The sequence below is a fragment of the Rhinoraja longicauda genome, chromosome 31 (assembly GCF_053455715.1).
Source record: "Rhinoraja longicauda isolate Sanriku21f chromosome 31, sRhiLon1.1, whole genome shotgun sequence".
Taxonomy (NCBI): domain Eukaryota; kingdom Metazoa; phylum Chordata; class Chondrichthyes; order Rajiformes; family Arhynchobatidae; genus Rhinoraja; species Rhinoraja longicauda.
In genome coordinates this window covers 9,016,407-9,039,559 of record NC_135983.1, presented here as the reverse complement: position 1 = coordinate 9,039,559, position 23,153 = coordinate 9,016,407, and the positions used below count along the sequence as shown (strand labels likewise).

At 40.6% G+C, this 23,153-nt stretch overlaps 1 protein-coding gene across 5 annotated transcripts in view; it reads right to left on the bottom strand.

Annotated features, from left to right (window-relative positions):
* Window positions 1-23,153, bottom strand: part of strbp (spermatid perinuclear RNA binding protein) — a 145,222-nt gene that overhangs the window by 86,876 nt on the left and 35,193 nt on the right. The window contains exon 1 of one of the 5 annotated variants that reach the window (XM_078426306.1): window positions 3,855-3,923. The exons of the other annotated variants lie outside the window; for them this stretch is intronic. The gene's annotated coding sequence lies outside the window, so the exon portion shown is untranslated. Of the gene's footprint in view, window positions 1-3,854; window positions 3,924-23,153 lie in introns of those variants that run through there. 5 annotated transcript variants of the gene reach the window in all.

Here is a 23,153-nt window from a genome sequence, read left to right as displayed (position 1 = left end):
TATCTTGGGGTCCAGGTTCATATTTACTTGAAAATGGGAACAGTTTGAAAGTGGACTGTCAAAGATTTTACGATACTTTGTGGAAAACTGGAGCCCAAGCACTAAAGCTTGGAGTACCCAAATAGTCACAACTTCCCAATCCCTTTAATCCCTACTCTTTGCTTTCCATCTGCTAACATTCTTACTCCATATCAGTAAATTAATATCAATCCCATGTGATCTTAACCTTGTAGATCAACCACCTGTGTGGAATTGTAATCAAACAAATTCCAATAATATAAAAACACCATATCAGTTGTAGGCCAGCCACATTGAAGCTACATTCAAGAAAGTGCACCAACACCTCTACTATACTTCCTCAGAAGATTAAGGAAGTTTGACATATCACCATCAACTTTTACCAACTTCCGCAGACACACATAGAAAGCATCCTATCGGTATTGATCACAGCTTGATTTGACGACAGTTCTGCCCAAGAACCCAAAAAATAATTGTAGAGTTACCGATGTAGCCCAGTCGATCACACAGACCAGCCTCTCCAACCTCTTCACCACCAACTCCATATACAAATCTACACTGAACCAACCTAATCAAGGACCATTTACACCCTGGTCATTCCCGCTTCTGTTGGGCAGTCATACAAAAGTTGAAAGTACATACTATCAGATCCAAGAAAGGCTTCTTCCTATTGTTATCAAACTACTTAAAGGCCTTTTCATAAGTTATGGGTGTAGTCTGATCTTCTAACCTATCTAATTGTGCCCTCACATTTTTTTATTTGCACTTTCTCTGTAACTATAATGCTATAATGCTGTAACACTATATTCTGCACTCTGGCATTTTTCTTTTTCCACTATCTATTTTATTAGTAGGAAAATAGTTGTATATGGCTTGATTGTACTCATGTATAGTATGATTTGACTGGATTGCACGCAACAAAGCTTTTTACCGTATCTTGGTATACATCTTGCATCTGCAGAAATATAATTTTCAATTAATGTCTCCTTATATGCATTACAGTTGGGATATTTTTCATAGATACCTGGTAAAAACCTTAGAAAATTTCACTGCATTAAAAGGCATAATATAAACAGAACTTTTCAGCAGGGCATGTGTGGGTCCTTCATAAGCGGCAGAAGTGGACCACTCCTACAACCGTCCACCCACTCCAGAGGCCTTCTCCGGCCCTATTTGTGCAGGAGACTGCAGTTCTTACATTGTCCTCATAATGCACCTGAGAATCTTCAAAACCGACATCCCAAGAGACTGCCAAGGTAGTTTAGAAAAGAGCAGTTGATAGTTTTTTACGTGAAAAATTATGATAGATCGTTCAGATCTGAATCTTTTGCTTGCCAAGAACACTGAATTGATTATGTACAACCAGGCAAGTCACAAATCTTCACTAGCCTAAGAAGCTGCAAATGACCTTAGAATTAATTCTAAATTTGGATACGAGACTTCCAGATATTAACATGTTTTTTCCCTAATACTTCTGAAATCATCTGCATGTAAACCACCACTTTCTTCAGGCAAGTCTACTCTTCCTTCTGAGCCAATATGTTATCTTATGCTTGTAGGGTTTTGGATAGCATGCCACTGAGTAAACAGGATATCCTATTATTAAAATGTAACCAAAATAATATAGCCATGTGTTTACTTTTCTTGAAGCACAGGCTTATTTTTAAACAGTGTATTTAACAGAACTATTTTTCCACCTTTCCCCGAATCTGTTTGAAAGAACAGAAGCTTTTTTTCTAAGGCTAAAAGGAAATAAGATTAAATGTAGCAAGTGTTTGTTTGCAATGAAACATTTATTTATATTATTAACTTTAAGGAACCTCAGAAAGCTCCAAACACAAGAACCTAGAGCCAGTGGTAAACTGCCTATGCTCACCTTTAGCAAACCAGGCAAGTGCTGACTTAGTTTTTCCAGATCCACCATCATGAGCATGCTTGCAGAACTCGTCTCAATCTAAAGTGTTGAGGCACAATACAACAGCAATGCTCTGTACGACGTAATGCCATCACATTGTTTTGAAAGTATATTAAAATAAATCTTGCCAGCAATGAGGTTGAAAAAAATTTGTGATGGCAGTTTCTATACCTTCTCAAAGTCCAACTTCGATAGCCATTACTGCTCGGGGATGTGGTGGTTATAGCTTACGCACACTGAGATAACAAAAACGAATCTTCCAAACGCTGTTTCTTGATTAATTGGTCTTTATTAAAGTAGCACAAATCAAAAGAGTAATTCATAACTTTGCGTTCTTATCAACTGTTTCTTCTTCAAACAATACAGTCGAGACCGTGTAGTCGTTACCATGTGGTCGTGGTAAAAAACTGTATTCTCTCCGTCCTCCGAGACTAAACTGACGCACAATCTCTGTGGCTACGCTAGCCTCCTTAGATGTACACAATCCCCATTGCGTATCAAATCACACCCACAAGCATGCAAAAATGACAGAAACTAGAAATATTAAACATGGCCATAATGACAGTATCTGATTTAAGCGTAAATGGCTCCTACAAACTTTGACAATAAGATTCCCTCTCTTATCCAAACAACAAACCAGGCAAGGACTTTGAATGTTTCTCATTGTTCCCAATTCCAAATGCATACAAAAGCAAATAATAAAAACCTTTAAAATTAAAAAATTTAAAATAATTTAAAAAAATCATATCAAGACTGAAAAAATATATATTTAATTAACCTAGTTCCACAGGGCATATCTTTTCATTGGAACAAATGATCTTGCTGGCATGGACTTGGCAGATTTTTCAACATAATTCCTAGGGCACTGACCTCCACAAGTTCATGTTCTGCTTTTGACGTCCACCATAAAAAGGGCTTAGGGAAAACACTGGCAATCTCCACCAGCAATTTCTGCACTAGTGCAGGAGACCTGAACTACTGAACGTAAAGGGGTAAATGCCTGCAGTTTGTTGCTGAACTGTCCATTTCCAAATTCCAGTATACATGAAACAACAAAATGAGGTAATAGTTCCCAGGGTTCTGTACCTTCTTCCTGATGGTAACAGTGAGAAGAGAGTGTTGCTAGGCTGGTGCTGGTCTTTGATAATATTATCTGTCTTTTTGAAGTGTGACCTGTAGATTGCTTCGATGATTGGGATGTCACTGTAAATGATAGTCTGCGCAATGTCCACAATTTTCTGTAGCCTCGTGTACTCTTCAATGTTAACATTTCCAAACCAGACCATGATGAATCACTCAGTGTATTCTCCACTGTACACTTGTAGAAGCTTGATAGAATATTCAGCAATATGCTGAATCTCCTCAAACTTCTGAGGAAATAGATATATGTTTTTTATGTGATTGCATCAATATGCTGGACCCAGGACACCCTATTGCAAAATGCTCTGGATTTTAGCCTCTGAGACTGAGGTCGGGGGTTGTGGGGGCTCGTGTAGGTACATCATTGTCTTCCCTTTCAAATGTGCATAAAAGGCATTGTGCTCATATTAGAACAATGAAAATAAAACAATATTTCACAAGTTACTGAAGAGCTATCGTCCATATGATACTGATGTTTTTAAAATATTACTCATAGACAAAACAAAGTCACCAAAATGCTTACAGCCCCTGATTGGTTCTTGTGAATCCTCATGTGTGTTGCAGAAATAAAACCATTTATTTTAAACAATGCAATTCAAAGAGTAAAACAACTTGTATTTAAGATTCTTCACAAATTAAGAACATCTCAAAGTACTTAATAGCTAAATGTCATCAATGTTGTAATGTTCCTTTTAAGAAATCCTTCAGTGTTGAGGAAGACTTACTTTGTTATGAGTTCTGTGAGATGGGTAATGGATGATAAGAATTAAATGGGACTCACAGACTTAACCACATATGCGGCAGGAGATGCTTGATGGAGTAAGTTGTTTGGAGATTCTGCATTCCTTCTTCCATTTTTGCTTGGTCTCTGTGGTCCCAAAGAAATTCATGATACTCAGTAACTCATGGACACTACAATTTAATTTAGTGAAGAATTTAATCACAGGTGAAGAATTCCCAAGATTTAGTGAGGTTTTTAAGTCTTTCAATAAGGTTTTGAGAGAACATCCTTCAAGCATTTTCTCGGCGGCACGGTGGCGCAGTGGTAGAGTTGCTGCCTTACAGCGAATGCAGCGCCGGAGACTCAGGTTCGATCCTGACTACGGGCGCTGTCTGTACGGAGTTTGTACGTTCTCCCCGTGCGTGGGTTTTCTCCGAGATCTTCGGTTTCCTCCCACACTCCAGAGACGTACAGGTATGTAGGTTAATTGGCTGGGCAAATGTAAAAATTGTCCCTAGGGTGTAGGATAGTGTTAATGTCAGATGTGCGGGGTCGTTGGGCGGTGCGGACCCGGTGGGCCGAAGGGCCTGTTTCCGCGCTGTATCTCTAAAAAAAAATCTAAAATCTAAAAATCTTTTCCCATGACAGAAGTTCAGAATAGAGTGCTGATTCTGAGCAAACGATACCCACGTTTTAAACAAAAGAAAATGCCTGAAATATTGAGCAGATCTGTCAACATCTTTGTAAAGGGAAACAGAGTCAACCATTCAAGGAATGACCCTTTATGAGAAATTACCTGAACTGCTGATAACCTCGAGCATTCTCCTTTTCTGGTTGCCTATTTCAAGAGTCTGGTGACAGGCAACATGCCTGTTCAAAGTAGCAGGCCAACCAGGATAATTAGATCCTCAATGCTGGGTAAGAAAATCTAGAAGAGGCTGAAGTTGGTTGAACTATTCTGCCAATGGATTTGGAAGATTTTTGGAGAAGCATTGGTGGTACCCCTCCAGTACATTGAGGTGAATGCTGAGGGCAGGACATGTCTCTGAAGAACACTGAAGGGCCATGAAACTGCTGCATGGAAAGTTTTGTGCTTAATGCTGGGTTTGAGTCTTGACTTTAAAATACCTATTTGTCAGACAATCAAAGATTTTGTTGGCACGCTGGATTAATAAATGTAGCAGCCAATTTACAGACAATAAACATCCACAAACGGCAATGTTAAAATGACCTGACAATATATTTTAGTGATGTTATTTCAGGGATAAATATTGGCCAGGACACAGGGGAACATATTCTTGCTCCTTCAATAGTACAATTTACATTTGTAATTATGCAAGAAATATCCAGAAACACCCAAGTCAGTCTAGCACAAAATAACCCTAATCATAAATGTCTGCTTTAATTTCAAACATTACATATACCCAGGCAAAATTAATTTGTTTAAAGTTTTATCTCAGGAAAACAACATTAATTGCAACAATGATGAAGCCACATAAAGTTCAAAAAGCCTCAGTTTCAGAATATAGTTTGCAACAGGAAGGACTTTGAACTTTTGAAAACAGTGAAATCGAAATTCAGCATCATCATGCCAGGTCTGAGAAAGTACAATTGTAGGTTTGAATTTTTTTTTTCATCAGGTCAATCTGGAATGCAAGAGTTAAAGACTAGGGGGCATGCACAGAGGATCAAATCAAAATATTTAGGACAGGAACTAGGAAATTTTTTTTTGCAGGACTGGAAAATTCACAGAGGATTAGTGAATAACACAGAACATAAAATATTTTTGAAGATTAGGTAGATGACAAAAAGGAGACCAAAGGAAAAGTGACAGAGAAGATATAGAAATTGGCCAGTTAAATATGATCAAAATAATTAGATTGTAACATTAACGCAGATTGGATCGGCCAACGCTGGGATATTACCCTCAATTCTGAGAGTTCAGGCCATGTTGACCATAGACTTCTGAAAATTTAAATACACAACATCAACTCCCCCGGATCTCTCTTAAAGGCAGTTAAATGACATGAGCATATTAATCAAATATAGTTTTTCTTTCATAAATCCATGCCGACTCTGCTCAATCCCATTATTCCTTCCAAGGTAGCCAGTTCTTACATTCTTCAACACAAATTCTAGCATTTTCCCTACAACTTGCTTTCGGTGAACAAGTTATTCATTCCGTGTTCTCTCTTCCCTAACCCACTCTTTCTTAAATATGGTGTTATTTTTGCCACTCTCCTGTCCACAAGAACAATTCCAGAATCTACAGATTTTGGAAGGTGATAACCAGAACATCAATCATCTTGCATCTGTCCTCATCCTGATAGCCACCTTCATGTGTGGCTGCATCAGGCGGAGCGTAGAGCCAAGGCACGTGGGCACCAAGTGCCACTACCTTTCCCCGGTGTTGCGAAGGATGGGCCTGGCACAGATGACACGCAATGTGCCAGTCAGCTGGACATTGCCGCACCATCTGTCGCTCATGGAAAGGTTCTTCCGGACCAACACCTTTGACCACAAGTCCATCCGGCAGTGGTCAGCACGGAACGTCCTGCAGGCACTGCAGGGAAATGACTCCATGGATCCTGTGGCGTGGTTCCCAGAGCAGACTGCCCAGCTTGTCTGGCAAAATGCCTCATCGCCAGAACTCACCAACAAGCACCAAGACCTGGCTTGGCTGGCGGTGAGGTGAGCCCTCCCAGTCAGATCCTTCCTGCACCGCCGGAACCTCACTACCAGCGCACGCTTCCCTCGGGACGGCTGCTATGGAGAGGAGACGGTGGCCCACCTCTTCACAGAGTGTGGATTTGCCAAGAGAGTCTGGAGAGGTTTGCAGGGGTCCCTGTCACGATTTATTCCGAGCAGCTCCGTCACAGAGGACTCTGTGATCTACGGACTGTTCCCAGGGACGCATTCGGAGACTGACATCGAGTGCTGCTGGAAGGTCATCAACTCGGTGAAAGACGCTCTTTGGTCTGCCCGATCCTTGTTGACCTCCCAGCGGAGCGAGCTGTCCGTCGGGGAATGTTGCCGACTGGCCCGCTGCAGACTGCAGGAGTACGTGCTGAGGGACGCACTGAAGCTTGGTGCAGCCAACGCCAAGGCCCTGTGGGGGAGGACCACAGTCTAGGGTCCTTCCGCTGCTGGACATGGGGGGCAGGGTGTGGTGGAGACGCCCCTCCAAATAAGGGATACTGTGTAAATGTCTGTAAATTTGGAAGTGAATGCCTGTATCGAATGTGTAACCTCCGGAAATGTCGGATGGGGTTGTTAAAAAAAGATGTTTTGTAAATATTTATTACTTGAATAAAGTATTTTTTGATTTAAAAAAAATCATCTTGCATCTGTCGCTCGTGGAAAGGTTCTTCCGGACCAACACCTTTGACCACAAGTCCATCAGGCAGTGGTCAGCACGGAACGTCCTGCAGGCACTGCAGGGGAATGACTCCATGGATCAAGATCATGCAAATAGTATATTCAAACAACTAGAGCTGAATAAATAACAGAAGAAAAAACTGAGTATGGGTAAAATATAGAGGAGCAAGACTAACTGGAATACAATTTGAAAGTCCTTGGTACACAAATTTCACTTTTTTAAGAAGTATATTCACCTCATTGAGGAATTTGCTTTGAAAAGTAAATTATTTTGGCTCAAAGTTCTACCAAATCCTCATATTTGAGTGTAGTTTGAGTGCAGTTAACATCAGATGCACACAGTAAAAAAATTCAAGGAATCTACAATGAAAATAATAATTTAACAGCCCAATCCTCTTAAAAAGTGCTGCATAAGTACAAAACTAAAGCCAAAAGAACTGAAGTATTTGAGTGCACCATTTATTACAAAGTAACAAATGCTGTCCTTTATGTTGAAGTGGGCACATAGCCACGATCAAGCTCATCTTGCTGACGACCACTCGCCTTAAATATATAGCCTGTTAATGAATTAGCTCATAAAATGTATCATCACACGTACACACAAATTAGGAGCAGGCATAGTAGGCCAGTTAGCCACTCGTGCCTGCCCTGTGATTTATTACGATTGTGGTTTATTTGACTGTAACCACATTTCCATTTACCCACTGTAACCTTTCATCCCCCCACCCCCTTGCTTAGCATGAATCTCTCCACCTCAGCCTTAAAAATATGCAAAAACTCTGTATTGAGGAATAGAGTTCCATTGACATGACACTTCCATTAAACAGTGACCACAAATTCTATATTCGTCCAGGTGAGGAAACATCCTTTCCACAATCACCCTGCAGGATCTTATATATTTCACTAGTCTGAAGAAGGGTCTCGACCCAAAACGTCACACATTCCTTCTCTCCAGAGATGCTGCCAGACCTGCTGAGTTACTCCAACATTTTGTGATACCGTATATATTTCACTCGTCATCTGTCACTCCAACAGATAAAAAACAACCTCAAGAGTCCAATGTTTTATTGTCATACATCCCAGATAGAACAATGAAATTCTTACTTGCTGCAGCACAACAGAATATGTAAACATAGTACACTGTAAACAATATATTAAAAAGTTCCAAAAAAAAAGTTCAGTGTGTATATGTATACACATACTCACAAGTACACACACACACACATATATATATATATATATACATATATATATATATACATATATATACACACACTCAAAAAACAAACAACAGTAGTGCAATAATAATAATAATAATAAGTCTATTGTAGTTCAGAGCTTATTTGAGGTTGTAGTGTTTAATAGCCTGATGGCTGTAGGGAAGAACTTGGCACGTTACAGTTTTCAGGCTCCTGTACCTTCTTCCCGATGGCAGAGGTGAAATGAGAGTGTGGCCAGGATGGTGTTGGTCTCTGACGATGTTGGCTGCCTTTTTGAGGCAGCTACTTCGATTAACCCCTTTGATGGTGGGGAGGTCAGAGCGGGTGATGGACTGGGCAATGTTCACAACTTTTTGCAGTCTTTTCCGCTCCTGGACGTTCAAGTTGCCGAACCAGGCCGTGATGCAACCAGTCAATATGTTCCCTACTGTACACCTATAGAAGTTCAAGAGAATCCTCTTTGACATACCGAATCTCCTTAACCTTCTCAGGAAGTAGAGGCGTTGATGTGCTTTATTTATAATTGCATCAGTGTGCTGGGTCCAGGAAAGATCTTCAGAAATATGCACGCCCAGGACAGCTGTCCTTTACATGCATTAGACTGGTAAAACCTCTTCTCAATTGTTTCCAAAGCATTAGGATCCTTCCTTAAATAAGACGTACACTGTACTCCAATTGTGGTCTCACAAGAATAATCTCGCTACTTTTTCATCAATTCTCCTTCCAATAAACAATAACATTCTGTAGCTAACTTAATTACATGCTGTTCCTGCATATTACCCCATCTTGAATCACACATGACACACAGATCCCATTGCATCTCAAGTGTTCTGCAAACTCTCGCCATCTAGATAATCTATTTTTTCAATATTCCAGCTTATTTTTTCAATATCCCAGCCAAAATGGCCAGTTTCACATCTGGCCACACTTGTACTCCAATTACCAGACTGTTGCTCACTTCAAACTATAGGGCCCTTGCACGGCAGGTGAGGTCATGACCCCTGACCCATACTGTTGCCACCCAACACCTTCTGGAGGACAAACAGTATACTGGGGGCAAGCACTTACTATGGCTGCCAGTACAGTGGGACCGTCTTCGGTCCCAGCAGCCGTTGAATTGTCGCAGTTTTTTTGCCAGAATTCTGCCAGAGACTATGAAGCCAAAATCGCCACTAAACTTGCAACACCAACAAGACTTTGTGTCTTTCCTTAGGGCTTAATGAAAAAGAGCTTACTTGTATTTTACAGTTCCTTTTTCTTGCTTTGGTACACAGGAGACCAATTGCAGTGGCTCTGGTTAGATTTCAAAAGATATTCCTGCAAAGCCTTTAAGGTTATGGATACCAGTGGCGGAGGGATTTAAATCAGCTCACTTAAATGCTGGAATTGGAAGACAATGGAGACAGGGAGTGTAGCCAGGCTGGATGAAGTTAAGGAGAAAAGGATGGCCATGGGTTTGGCCTGACAAAATAATATAGCAGAATCACAGAGGAGGAGCAGTGAGAGAGGGTGTTGCTGAACTCTCGGCGGAGAGAGGAAGAGAACTTCTTCAAAGTAGACATACATTGCAGTGGAACGGACAAAATGTGTAGGAAACACATTGTGTTACAAAATGTGTAGGAAACACATCCATCACTCACTGTGATGGATGTTTCTTTTTTTTGTTTTGTGTTGATATGTGATTGTGTGTGTTATTGCTTATTTTTATTGCTCTTATTGTTGGACTGTGGGTAATGGAATTTTGTCCAAAAGACTTGGGTTTTTTTTGGATGACAATAAAGGCGATTCTGATTCTGATAGAAGTGCAGATGCTGGTTTAAATCGAAGGTAGACAAAATGCTGGTGTAACTCAGCAGTGTACGTGTTGCGTGTGTGACGAGTGTATGCCAGAGGCTTGCTTGTCCTCCGGAATGCTTGAGTGACTCCGTGCGTCACGCCCTTTGACCTTATGACCTACCGTGCAAGGGCCCTATTGATATCCCTTTTTATCATCTTCTTGACAACTTACTTTCCTTCCCATCTTCGCTTCAACGGAAAATTTATCAATCGTAACTTCAGTCCCCACATACATGTTATAAATAGTAAAATGTCGAGGCCTCCACACCAATTCATGTGGCAAAACATTAATTCTTGCCAACCAGAAAAATACATACTAATGCCCACCAGTTATTTTCTGTTAGTCAGCCAACATGTTATCTTTTATTTCCCGCAATAAGCGTATATGCGGTATTTTATCAAATACGTTTTGAAAATCTACATACAGACTATACACCAGTCTCACTTTCTCGACAGGACATGTTAATTCTTCAAAGAACTCTCATAATATTATGTCCGGCTAGCCTGCTTCGTGATGTTGCTCAGATTGAAGAATTTTAGTCACGGAGAGATCCGATAGTACGGAGTGAAGAGGCTTAGGGGTAACCTGATAGAAGTTATATAAGATTATGGGAGGAATAGACAGGGTAGTCAAAATATTTTCCCATTATAGGGATATCAAAGAGTTATGAGTACAGGCATCTTTTCTGCAGCAAAGGACGAGTCAGAAAGGCTGTGCAGCCCACCTAGTGCTAGGATTCTCTTCTGGATTGGAGAGGAACTTGGAGTGGGAGCAGAAGGACCAGTTGAGGTCCATATAGCCACTAAGAATTTTGTACGACCAAGGTTTTACTGAGTGAATGTGAGCAGCTCAGTGCTAAAATTGAAAAATAGAACCACAAGGATAATCTCCAGATTATTAGGTGAGCCAGGTGCACATCGGAAGAGAGTAAATAAGATTAGAGAAGTAAACGTGACAGAAATGGATTCTGATTCAGGAGCATTTGTACAGGTTCTAGGGGATGAGAGGACTGTTCCGATGGAACAGGCCATCTTTCCAACTTTTACAGATGCATCAAATCCAGATGCATGTCGCCATTGCTCTGCCTAAGACCACAAGAGTTGCGCACGCAGTCCAGTCCATCATGCAGCCTCCTCTCCATCGACTATGTGTGAAGTTCCCACGGGAATCAAGGAAAAAGAAGGTCAAGAAAAATATTAAATCAAACCTGGAGCAAACAAAGTGGCAAAAGCTAGTGGTTGGCCAAAGGAGTGGGGAATTCATCTTGAGAACCAGCAAGTAATAACAAAATAATAGAAAGAACTTTAATGACATATAATAAGGGAGTAAGTTAAATGTGGGACACTCAGAGAGTGCGACTGGGATATTAATGATAAGATACAACAAAACAATAAATAATTTACACAGATACTTTGCTTCAGTCTTCACTGTTGAGGACTTTGTAAATATCCAAAGAATAATAGTCAAGCTAATTTCAAATAATAATTAGTTTGTAACAATACCTATCGCAAGGGACAAAGTACTGGAACAATCAGACTTGACAGAGGAACGCATGAAGATTTAGTATACAGGCCATCTCCATGTAACCCAAAGGTTCAACTTTTATTGACACCTCGTCAACTTTTGTAAAATACACAAAAAATTTGCTCGATGTGGTAACACTGTCATAATGAATGGCATCATAAGAGCATAATACTGATAAAGATCAATTACTAATGTGGAGAGAGAGGAAACTAGCTCTGCCGTTTATAAGAATAAATGTGTTTAAGTAAATCAAATTTTTGAATCTAATAAGATCATGGAACTTCGCTTGTATGTAGGAGGTGTCCATAAGTCAAATGTTTGTAACCCAAGGACGGTTTGGATTTGCAGTACACATTAGATAATTACCAAATAAAAGGCTGATGCTCAAGAGCTCACAGAACTGGGGCCTGCAAACCTGTCAGCCCACAAGTATGACAATTTGATCAGTACAGTTTCTCTGCTGGATGCGATCTTTCTGAGTTTCTTCATGATCAGCCTTTCATTTAATCCCTTTGGGTGTGCACCTCCATTTGCTCTATTTGACATCTTAGACTCTTTAGCTATTTAGTCTTCCTCTCTAGAATTTTGTTCATAGATTTCTCCAGAATTTTGTTCATAGATGCCTCCATCTCACTTTCCAATTGCAAAAAGGATCTTAAAACCCAAATCAATTCATCAACCGAGATTGGTACAGCATCCAGATTTTCCCCCTTCCTGGTAGTGAATCCTTAATTTTTCCTTATGGATGAAACAGGATCGTCAAGATGTAAATCAAATGCAATTGTCTACTGTTATTTCACCAGCAAATTTTTACTGAGTATTTTATTTCAAACTAAACTATGTGCAAATTTAAGTGATTATGAACCTTGATAAGTCAGCTTTTGCTTGACAGTCTATTGTATTGCAGGGAATCATGTTGATGGGAAAGGATAGGGTTGGCAGTGGTGATGATAAAAATCAGTAAGAACATTGTGGGCAATGATTTGGATTTGAGTCAAATGCTCCTCATTTTCATTTCAATCATACTGTTACAACTATGTCATTTAATTTATCTCTGACCAAAGCCCTAACTAAAAACTCTAATATCATTACATTGACAGGATTTATATTTTATTAGTGGAAATCACACTCCTCTATAAAGGATGTGTAACAAGCATTAACTGTGAAATTGCACCTTACTTTCATCCAGTAGTAGTGGCCAAATAGTAGAGTTGGATGTTCATCGGGAAAGTAAAATTATTGTTCATATTGAATTACATTTCTAATAGTCCCTTGTGTGACAGCATGGCGAAAATACACCAAATTTCTAAATTTCTAAATATTGAGTTTTAAAATTAATGCCAAATGTGCATACATAGGACACTTACTCAACTCAATCTGTGTTACACAGGCATTAAGAAACCAAGAATTTAGTTGCTTTTATAACTGGAAATATACAGTTAAACAAGAATATAAATAACAGTTCAGACAGAGAACTCTGCCTCCCTTTCCCCACCCTCCCACTGGTAACTGCTTACTTAAGAGTACTGACTGAAAATGGTCCCAAAACAAAGGTTCTGTTTTTTTTTTTAAATGACAAAAATTGCTGGAGTAACTCAGCAGGTCAGGCAGCATCAGGAGAACATGGATAGGCGACATTTCGGGTCGGACCCTTCTTTGGTTTTAATGGTGAACTAGTTATAAAAGAGAAAACGACACTGACACTGACACTGACATGTCCAGTGATCTTTGGCATGAGGAATTGAAAAGGTAAGAAGACACTAATGGGAGTTATTTACAGACCTCCAAACAGTAGCCTGGATATAGGGTGTAAGTTGCAGCAGGAGTTAAAATTGGCATGTAACAAAGGTAATGCCACTGTAGTTATGGGGGATTTCAATGTGCAGGTAGACTGGGAAAATCAGGTTGGTTCTGGACCCCAAGAAAGGGAGTTTGTAGAGTGCCTCTGAGATGGATTCTTAGAGCAGCTTGTACTGGAGCCTACTAGAGAGAAGGAAATTCTGGATTTAGTGTTGTCCAATGAACCAGATTTAATAAGAGAACTCAAGGTAAAGGAACTGCTTGCAGGTAGTGACCATAATATGATTAGTTTTAATCTGCAATTTGAGAGGGAGAAGATTAACCAGGAATGTCAGTGATGCAGTTGAACAAAGGGGACTATGAATGCATGAGAGAGGAGCTGGCCAAGGTCGAATGGAAAGGGTTCCTAGCAGGAATGACGGTGGAACAGCAGTGGCAGGAATTTCTGGGCATAATCCAGAAGATGCAGGATCATTTTATTCCAAAGAGGAAGAAAGATTCTAAGGGGAGTAAGAGGCAACCATGGCTGACAAGGGAAGATAGAGATGGAATAAAGCTAAAAGAAAAGATGTATAAGATAGCAAAGAGTAGTGGGAAGCCAGAGGAGTGGGCAACTTTCAAGGAACAACAGCAGAGAGCAAAAAGGGCAATAAGGGCTGAAAAGATGAGGTACGAAGCGAAGCTGGCCAAGAATATAAAGAAGGACAGTAAAATCTTTAGGTATGTTAAGAGAAAAAGATTAGTAAAGACAAATGTGGGTCCCTTGAAGGCGTCAGAAACGGATGAAATTATAATGGGTAACAAGGAAATGGCGGAAGAGTTGTACAGGTACTTCGGATCTGTCTTCACTAAGGAAGACACAATCTCCCAGATGTACTAGTGGATAGAGGATCAAGGGAGACAGAGGAACTGAAAAAGTTTTGCATTAGGCGAGAAATAGTATTGGGTAGACTGATGGGACTGAAGGCTGATAAATCCCCAGGGCCCAAGGTACTCAAGGAGGTGGCACAAGAAATCGTGGACGCATTGGTGATCATTTTCCAATGTTCAATAGATTCTGGATCAGTTCCTGTGGATTGGAGGGTAGCTAATGTTATCCCTCTTTTCAAGAAAGGAGCGAGAGAGAAAACGGTGAATTATAGACCAGTTAGCCTGACATCGGTGGTGGGGAAGATGCTGGAGTCAATTATTAAAGAGGTAATAACAACACATTTGGAGAGCGGTAAAAGGATTGGTCCAAGTCAGCATGGATTTATGATGGGGAAATCCTGCGTGACTAATCTTCTGGAATTTTTTGAGGATGTGACAAGTAAAATGGATGAAGGAGAGCCAGTGGATGTAGTGTATCTAGACTTTCAGAAAGCCTTTGATAAGGTACCACACGGGAGGTTGGTGAGCAAAATTAGAGCACATGGTATTGGGGGTAGGGTATTGACATGGATAGAGAATTGGTTGGCAGACAGCGAAGCAAAGAGTAGGAATAAACAGGTCCTTTTCAGAATGGCAGGCAGTGGAGAGTGGAGTGCCGCAAGGCTCAGTGCTAGGGCCGCAACTATTTACAATATATATTAATGATTTGGATGATGAAATTAGAAGTAACACTAGCAAGTTTGCAGATGACACTAAGCTTGGTGGCAGTGTGAACTGCGAAGAGGATGTTAGGAGGTTGCAGGGTGACTTGGACAGGTTGAGTGAGTGGGCAGATGCAAGGCAGATGCAGTATAATGTGGATAAATGTGAGGTTATCCACTTTGGCGGCAAAAATAAGGAGGCAGATTATTATCTTAATGGTGTCAGATTTGGTAAAGGGGAAGTGCAACGAGACCTCGGTGTCCTTGTACACCAGTCACTGAAAGTAAGCGTGCAGGTACAGCAGGCAGTGAAGAAAGCTAATGGCATGTTGGCCTTCATAACGAGAGGATTTGAGTACAGGAGCAAAGAAGTCCTTCAGCAGTTGTATAGGGCCCTGGTGAAACCACATCTGGAGTATTGTGTGCAGTTTTGGTTTCCTAATTTGAGGAAAGATATCCTTGCTATTGAGGCAGTGCAGCGTAGGTTCACGAGGTTAATCCCTGGGATGGAGGGACTGTCATATGAGGAAAGATTGGAAAGACTAGGCTTGTATTCACTGGAGTTTAGAAGGATGAGAGGGGATCTTATAGAGACGTATAAAATCATAAAAGGACTAGATGCAGGAAAAATGTTCCAATGTTGGGAGAGTCCAGAACCAGGGGACACAGTCTAAGAATAAAGGGGAGGCCATTTAAAACTGAGGTGAGAAGAAACTTTTTCACCCAGAGAGTTGTGAATTTGTGGAATTCTCTGCCACAGAAGGCAGTGGAGGCAAATTCACTGGATGAATTTAAAAGAGAGTTAGATAAAGCTCTAGGGCCTAGTGGAATCAAGGGCTATGGGGAGAAGGCAGGCACAGGTTACTGATTGTAGATGATCAGCCATGATCACAATGAATGGCGGTGCTGGTTCGAAGGGCCAAATGGCCTCCTCCAGCACCTATTTTCTATGTTATCTATGTTTCTAAAAGATTACTTAGGATAGAATGAGTCAAGAATGATCTTATAGCCTCCTTGAAGAAATGCAAAATCTCTACCCAATCTCGAGTGTCTCTGGCTCAAAGTGAAGAAGGTACATTCAGGATAGTATTAAGAATGTCAAAGCCCTACATCATGCAAGAAAATAAACAAAACCACCTGAAACTGCCCACCCAAATGCCCGTTCAGCCACCACCTGCCCATTCATTTAAAGATCCGTCCTTCCCACAAAGGCCTTATTAGCCACTCAGAATCTGCAAAACAACCCTTGATCCCGAGGGAGTGCCAAGGAGAAAAGGCAAACAAAACAAGCAGTAGATTAACTGAATTACAATACAAATACAGGTTCAGGTATTTGCTGGCTTTTGCAGAGCTGCGGGCAACTTTTGTCATATGGGACTCAGTTCATGACAATATTTGATTTGTCGAGTTAAACATCTTTCTTTAACAATACATTGTCCATAGTGGCCTATATTTGTATTTAAATATACAGCTGTGCAGCCTCATTTCAGACTTGCAAACTGCTCAGGGTATGAACAGTTCTCAGGATCGGAACCTGACGTAATCTGGTGAGGATTTGTACAGGTGAATTATAATCATAATCATAATTTATTAGTCAAGTATGTTTTGCAACATACGAGGAATTTGGTTTGCCATATTCATACCAAAAAAGCAACAAGACACACAACTACATAAAAATTTGACATAAACATCCACCACAGCGGCTCCTCCACATTCCTCACTGTGATGGAAGGCAATAAAGTCACCTACTTTTACAATTATATATTTATTGTAGTCTTTCCTACAAGTTCCAGGCGTCCTATATGAAACAAGTTGTGGAATCAGCTTAGCAATAAACTGCTGTGCCTTGTCTGAAAATCCTGAGAGCCGTTTAACAGAGGCTGAACTTGTGGAAGGAATTTCATCTCCAATGTTAAAAATCTTTCATTTTTTAAATGTCGGTAAATATCTCAGAATACCCAACCTATTAACCTGCAGTACGTTTAGAAAAAGCACATTAAAATTCTAAAAAATCAATAAGTTTTGTCTACGTTCATCTAATGTAGTTCACATTAAATATTACAGACCCACCCATTCATAGCTCACCACAAATTTCAATTACTTAAATTAAGAGTATTTCAGTATACTGTCTGAAGATCTTTGCAGAATTTGTTGTTTGGAAATGCTTCCTATCATTCATCCCACATATGCCTTTGATTAACATGTAATTTGTCTGTGCATTTCTGTGGTTTAACTTCAAATATTGAGCAATATTGACCTTATCTATTGCACTTAGCATATTGTACATGTCCATGTGGTCTCCTTACTTATACTTTCTTTTGATACAGAGACGTTCGCATTTTTTTAACTTCGGGTTCATTGTTTTGACAATTGGTTTGCTGTGTTGTGCTGTACCTCCACAATGATTGAGTACACAAATAGTATATTTGTTTACACTCACTAGATCAACGTTGTGAATTATTTTACTTTTTTATCTTGCAATTGTCTATACTGAATTCAGTTTGTTTTAAATTAGTCAAACAGTCATAGTGAGAAACAGCATTACACTAATCCTACATTAATCCCGATTTTTATTCTCCCCACATTCCCATCAAGTCTCTCCAGATTCTACCATTTATATGTGTGCTTGGAACAATGTACAGTAGTCAATTAACCCACAAATCTGCATGTCTTTGGGATGTGGGAGGAAACCCGAACATTTGGAGGAAACCCACATAGTTACATGGTAAACGTGCAACTCCACACAAAGCATTGAGGTCAGGATTGAATGTGGGTCTCTGGCAGTGATGCAGCAGTTCTACTAAACTGTGCTGCTCATCACCAATTCTATGCAACCTCTTCATTAAGTAATTTGAACCAATATATATTTACCTATGAGATGCACCCCAAATGTGTACTTTTCAATGTTAATAGTGGAGACTGTAGAAGATAATCATTGTGTACATTGTAGAGAAGGGGTTAATGACTGGACCTTGTAATGGAGCGAAGTTGTGCTGTGCACTTTGGCAGGAAATCAATAAAAAAGGATCTGTTCAGATGGAGGGAAGCTTTTGGACTAGCACTGACATAAGACTTAAACATTCTGGTTAAGATCAGCTTTTGTGTTTTTGTGGACTTATCGGCACAGTAAAATTGTGCATGCGATGGTGAACAAGTACTGTTATGCATTTGATGTTGCGTACAAGCATTTTCAGCACTGGCCACTTTTGCTGCAGGTCGATCATCTGTGATATGGATTTCCTCTTTTCATTAGCACAGCCAAATTTGCTGGGCATGTCCTGTAGCCTTAAACTTTGCAACTTTTTATATTCCTTTGTTTGTATTCTCACTCTCTAACTTCCCCAGTATCCCATAGACTGGATGACCTCTACAATTTATGCCCATGACAATCCTGACTTCACCTTATTACAGATAGTCCTTCTATCCTATCCATCCTTCCCACAACGTCTTTGCAACTGTGAGGTGTTGCACTTTGGGAGACCAATGTAAGGGGAAAGCATACAGTTAATGGCAATACTCTTAACAGCATTGATGTACAAAGGGGTCTTGCTATAACTCATAAGTAGTGGAAACACAAGTAGATAGAATGGTAAAGGTGCATGGTACGCTTCAGTATGAGAGTCAGGAAGTCATGATGCAACTTTAGGACTTTGGTGTAATATCGTGCGCAGTAAACATTGACAGGATCGGTCAAAGTCAGCATGGATTTATGAAGGGGAAATCATGCTTGACTAATCTAGTGGAATTTTTTGAGGATTTAACAAGTAGAATGGATAAGGGAGAGCCAATGGTGGTGGGTATCTGGACTTTCAAAAAGCATTTGACAAGGTCCCTCACAAGCGATTAGTGTGCAAAATTAGAGCACATGGTATTGGGGGTAGGAAAATGACATGGATAGAGAGCTGGGTGGCAGACAGGAAACAAAGAGTAGGAATTAACTGGTCCTTTTCAGAATGACAGACAGTGACTAGTGAAGTGCCAGAAGGCTCAGTGCTGTGACCCCAGGTATTTACAATATGTATTAACGATTTAAACGAAGGAATTAAATGTAACATCTCCAAGTTTGCAGATGACACAAAGCTAAGTGGCAGGGTGAGCTGCGAGAAGGATGCTATGAGGCTGCAGGGTGACTTGGATAGGTTGGGTGAGTGGGCAGATGCAGTATAATGTGGATAAATGAGAGGTTATCCACTTTGGTGGGAAGAATAAGAAGGCAGGTTATTATCTGAATGGTGTCAGATTAGGAAAAGGGGAGGTGCAATGAGACTGGTGTGTCCTTGTACATCAGTCACTGAAAGTACGCATTGCAGGTACTGCAGGCAGTGAAGAAAACAAATGACATGTTGGCCTTCATAGCAAGAGGATTTGAGTATAGGAGCAAGGAGGTCCTACGGCAGTTGTACAGGGCCCTAGTGAGACCACACCTTGAGTATTGTGTGCAGTTTTGGTTTCCTAATTTGAGGAAGGACATTCTTGCTATTGAGGGAGTGCAGTCGGTTCACCAGGTTAATTCCCGGGGTGGCGAGATTGACATATGATGAAAGAATGGATCGACTGGACTTATATTCACTGGAATTTAGACGGATGAGAGGGGATCTTATAGAAACATATCAAATTCTTAAGGGATTTGACAGGCTAGATGCAGGAAAAATGTTCCCGATGTTGGGGGAGTCCAGAACCAGGGGTCACAGTGTAAGAATAAGGGGTAGGCCATTTAGTACTGAGATGAGGAAAAACGTTTTCACCCAGAGAATTGTGAATCTGTGGAATTCTCTGCCACAGAAGGAAGTGGAGGCCAATTCACTGGATGTTTTCAAGAGAGTTAGATATAGCTCTTAGGGCTAACGGAATCAAGGGATATGGGAAGAAAGCAGGAACAGGGTACTGAATGGCTGTGCTGGCTCGAAGGGCCGAATGGCCTACCCCTGCACCTATTTTCCATGTTTCTACATAATGATTGCCCCGTTACAGGGAGGATGTGGAGGCTTTGGAGAGAGTGCAGAAGAGGTTTAGCAGGATGCTGCCTGGATTATAGGCTATTAGCCTCTACAGGAAAAGACAAGCGGAGGTTGAACAGACTTTAATTGTTTTCTCTGGAACGTCGACGTTTGAAGTAAGACCTGATAGAAGTATAGTAAGTTATGAGAGGAATAGATAATCAAAATCCTTTCCCCCAGGGTGGAAATGTCAAACTAGAGGGCACAGTTTTGAGGTAAGAGGAGCAAAGTTTAAAGGAAATGTGCAGGTTTTCTTTTACAGAGGGAGGTGGGTGCCTGGAATGTGGTGGCAGCAGATAAGATAGTGGTGTTTATGCAGCTTTTAGATAGGCACATCGATGTGCAGTAAGTAGAGATATGGATCACAAGTAGGTAGATGAGATTAGTTTATCTTGGCATCATGTACATCATAGACGTCACGGCCTAATGTGTTTGTTTCTAAGCTGTACTGTTCCATGCAAAACTTTGGTTTATTTCCGTTCTAATAAAGGGGCATCCACATTAAATATTTGTTTTTCCACAGATGCTGCATTTTGTTTTCCTTCCAGAATTCCATCATTTGCAGTTTTGTTTATTTTACTCATCATGTTTTAATGCTTAGCTGTGCCCATTATGCCGTTTGCGCAAACATATCTAGTCTGAGGCCTCTCATACATGTTCATGAGTTTCTATGATTGGCCATCGTGTGAAAGTAATGATTCTCTCAGGTCATCGCCAACGTGGCATTAAACAAATTATACTCGGTTGTCAACTCTCGAGACAGCAAACCGAGATGTCCTATTCATCACTGGGAACTTCAATCAAGCTAACCTCAGGAATGTGCTCCCCAAATACTATCAGCATGTCAGCTCTTCTATCTTTAGGGAGAAAATACAGGGGCTTGAAAGCCCTGCGTTAGGCAGTCTTCTGCTATCAGACACCTGAAGCAATCATGTGTAGGAAGGAACTACAGATGCTGGTTTAAACCGTAGACACAAAATGCTGGAGTAACTCAAGACTCTGAAGAAGGGTCTTGACCCGAAACGTCATCCATTCCTTCTCTCCAGAGATGCTGCCTGTCCTGCTGAGTTACTCCAATATTTTATGTCTATCCTGAACCTCTTTCACACCCCCCCCTTCAGAAGCGCTGCCTTGTGTTCTTTTAAGTCTGTTATTGTGCTTTAATTTTTTTTTGCACTGCAATCATATACCATTTTGCAGCTACATATTGCTATGTTTATCATTACTGTATATATACTGTTTACTCTGTGAGCTTTATTTGAACAATGAATTTAATTGTACCTTGGTTTATATGACAATAAACAATTTGAATCATATCAAGAAGAGTCCCAACCTGAAACCCAACCTATTCTTATCCTCTAGAGATGCTGCTTGACTGGCTGAATTACCAGCACTTTGTGGGGGTTTTTTTGGAAACCAGTATCTGTAGTTCCTGGTGCCAAAATAATCTGAATTGATGGTATTGTTGCCCTAATTTCCAAATACTTTTTTGTTGCCTTTCACCTTACTCTTCCTGAACTTTTGTCTTGTGCCCAATGTCTTGTACCCAATGTCTTGTACCCTAGCCTGGTAACAAAGTCCTCTGAAAGCAAGCTATCCACATCTAACATTTTCCAGTCCTACAACCCTTCTCTAGCTGCCTACCGAATGTCTTTCATCTGGTTCCAAGCTTTTGTACTCCCCATAGAATATAATTGTCTGCTCCAAATACTTTTTCAGATTATTGGTATATCTGCCTCAAGACTCCACGTTCTTGATATTTGTTCTTTCTTCACACCCAAAAGCTTGACATTTTTTCCTATTTACCAATACTACGCAAATGTAAGTTATTGTTGAATAAATATGCCCAACATTTTTTTTAATTGAGTAAAAATCTCATTAAGTCCTATCATTTCACTAGCAATTTTAAGTTGTATAAATCAATTTATTATATTTAATGTATTCCGATGGCAAAGTGAAGCTTATTGAATATGATGTAGAGCAGAAAATGCTTAGGACTTATCAGCCAGGTACCTTTCTGTCTCGCCAATATTCTGAACCCCACTCAGTAGTCGATGAAGCAAGCCCCACAGCATACAATGTTATGCTGGACCCTGGCAAAGCGTGTTAATCTGTTCTTGGACAGGGTCCTGCTCTTTAAGGTACGTAATGCCCCATTATCCATCATTTCAGTTCACTCCCGAGGATCGGACAAGCCATCCCTGGGATGGAGAGATTCTTCTGCATCCTGGTTCCTCGGTACAGGACAGCCAAATTGGCAAGCGAGTCCTTTAATATGGCCTCTCTGCTTGAGAAAGTGGCCAATAACACAGCTGATGCAATGACCAAATTGAATGATGAACTAGTTGCCATCTGCACGGTTGCTCTCCAGAATTGCATGGCTCTAGACTTTATCCTGGTGGAGAAGGGAGGTACTTGTGCCTTGATCGGAATGTTGTGCTTATACTCTGGATAACTCCGAAGACATTTCCAACCAGGCTGATCATATCCGCAAGGAAGTAGAGAGCTCAAGCAGCCTCCTTCCTCCACCCCACAGAGATGGGTCACATGATGGACTCTTTGGGAGCCTCCTAAGTTCAAGGCTTGTTTATTATTATCATGTTTATTTTGCATTGTGTTTTCATGCTTATTAGGGATTGTTGCAAGCAAACTATAGTAAACCCCTTCAAGGCTTTAGGCACCCCACTTTTCACCACTTCTTGTATCTGGTGAATCATAGATTTATTGAGGGTCACCTGTAGGTATTGAAGGCTGCCACTGAAATATAGATATCATTAAAGATATCCAATGATGCGTGCTTGCCCTCTGGGCTCAGGACCAATAAGGAAGAGGCATAACACCTGTGATTGGCTTTGAGCCAGTAGGATGCACCACTGAGATTGATGGCTTAATATATCCTAATTATCCTCTATAGATGAAAAAGCCCACATTCAGCTGTATTCTGCAGTCTTTCAGCTATGGTCGACAGTTCGTTTGGTCTGTCATAGAAGGTTTCGCTCTGATACCATGTAACCACAGTGGCTGAATAAAAT